General features: G+C 44.6%; 1 pseudogene; it reads left to right on the forward strand.

Annotated features, from left to right (window-relative positions):
* The first annotated feature begins 271 nt into the window (after window positions 1–271).
* Window positions 272–379, forward strand: LOC136383608 (U5 spliceosomal RNA; annotated as a pseudogene).
* Window positions 380–2,437: the final 2,058 nt, after the last annotated feature.

The raw sequence follows: 2,437 nt of genomic DNA on the forward strand, positions 1-2,437 counted from the left end.
GTTCTCACCTTAGAAAGTCACAATCATTATTCCAAAGGAGCTGGCTGGTGTGTTGATCTCAAAGTCTTGGAACATTTAGACTCTTCTCTGGGCTTTTTGTCTGTCCAGAGCAGATGCTCTGGTCCAAGAGAACTAAAGGTCTTCTAGAGAACAAGTGAGAACCCTTTCATTATGGCTGTCAAGAGAGGAAGATAGTGTGATTTCAAGAATGACTATTGGCCTGACCTGTGGTGGCGCAGTGGATAAAGTGTCGACCTGGAATGCTGAGGTAATACTCTGGTTTCTGTTCAGATCGCATAAATCTTTCACCTTTTACTAAAGATTTCCGTGGAATGCTGAGGTTGCCAGTTCAAAACCCTGGGCTTGCCCAGTCAAGGCACATATGGGAGTTGAAGCTTCCTGCTTCTCTCTCTCTCTCTCTCTCTCTCTCCTCTAAAATGAATAAGTAAATAAAAATAATTTTAAAAAAAGAATGACTATTAAGTCAGGATCTGGAAGGCAGAGAGTGAACTGTGGGCTTCAGGTCCCTCAAGCCCACACTCCTGCCTTTGGGGTTAAGAGGGATCTTGCTGGTGTTTTACCACCTCACAAATGGTGTGGAGGCAGCACCTATTAATATCAGCACTTACAGATTAGGACCTTGAGGCCTGAAGAACTTAAGTACCTTTCCCAGGGACTCACTAGTATTAATTTTTAGAAAAATTATTTGAATTCACTGGGCTTGACTCCAGAGAACAAAGTCTTAGACATTACGGACAATTCACAAATATATATTCATGAAGAGAAGTGAAGGGTGTAGTCTTAGCAAGTTTTTCATCTTTGATAAAAAATTTGACATTGACCTAATATTGTTATTAAGACACCAGGCTGTCATGGTTGGGGAAGCTTAATTGAGAGAAGGCCAGGGAGAGAGATTCATTTTCCTAACATGTTGTTATTATCAAGATGTACTTCCTGAGCCCTTCATGTGTATAGAAGCATCCCTGGTATTCCCCCAAACAGTCCATAGACTAGCTAATACTGTAATAAATTCATGCATGGGAACCTTAGTGGTTTCTCCATGGACCCATGGAATAAGAAGTAAGACTCAAACTAAATTTCCTGCTTTTTTCTCAGCAGCAAGATTAAGGGATGTGGCATGACTCCAGGAAATCAGAGATCAGTTGACAAGTCATATTTTTCCTATGGTTGACTTGCAGAAAGAAGACATCAGGGTGAAACAAGGTGTACCTGGAATTAGTCCATTGAAGCCTGGGCACATTGATGGAAAATATTTCTCCAGGGCACAGTTGTGCTGTGTCAGTTTTTCAGTTGAAGAAATTTCATTTCTGCTTTTCCTACTTACTTTCCCTATTTGCTGAAAGAGACTGTAAATTCACAGTAGCAGATGGCACCTTCTCAGAAACACAGTTATGCAGACCTGTGGAGCACGGAGGGACAGACTTTGGAAGGCAAGACAAAAATCAGCATTAAAATTGCATTTTAAAGACACAGTGTACAAGTTTCACAACATTGCCTAGTTCTTCAACTCAATAGGCATTTATTGAGTATCTATTTGGCAAAGGCACTGTACCAGGGTAATCTGCTGGCACGGGGGAGAATTAAAAGATGAGATAGAGGAACTATTCCTCTCTGCAAGAAACTTACACTTCTGTATGTAAGATAAACATGTCAACCAGTAACCATCATACAAATATAAGTGCTGAAGAATGGTACACCACTGGCTAAGAATTAAGAGTACGTAATTTTGTCTAGTGGTCGCTGATGACAGTGGACAGGGAGAGAAAAACAAGGAGTTGCATAGGGTTGATATTTTGGTGGTTCAAGCACAAATGTGTGAATGATATGACATTGAGGCGTTAGTTCAGTAAGAGTGAGTTTGGTGATATTAACATGGAACAGCCAATGTTCCAAGTGCAAGTCCCTGGGCTCAGTGAAAAAGGGAAGAGGTGGTGAGGACTCATCCCAGTTCTTCAGAAGCATGATGGGGCCCGGGAGTGTCTTTTTGCATATGACGCTCAACACTAGTAATATTTCATCCCAACATGGTATTTGCTCAATTAGCAAGTTAGAAATTAAATCATGGCCCTGGCCGGTTGGCTCAGTGGTAGAGCATCAGCCTGGCATGCAGAAGTCCTGGGTTCGATTCCTGGCCAGGGCACACAGGAGAAGCACCCATCTGCTTCTCCACCCCTCCCCCTCTCCTTCCTCTCTCTCTCTTCCCCTCCCGCAGCCGAGGCTCCATTGGAGCAAAGATGGCCCGGGCACTGGGGATGGCTCCTTGTCCTCTGCCCCAGGCGCTAGGTGGCTCTGGTCGCAACAGAGCGATGCCCCAGAGGGACAGAGCGTTGCCCCCTGGTGGGCAGAGCATCACCCCCTGGTGGGCAGAGTGTCGCCCCCTGGTGGGCGTGCTGGGTGGATCCAGGTCGGGCGCATG

Source organism: Saccopteryx leptura, chromosome 11 (assembly GCF_036850995.1).
Source record: "Saccopteryx leptura isolate mSacLep1 chromosome 11, mSacLep1_pri_phased_curated, whole genome shotgun sequence".
NCBI lineage: Eukaryota > Metazoa > Chordata > Mammalia > Chiroptera > Emballonuridae > Saccopteryx > Saccopteryx leptura.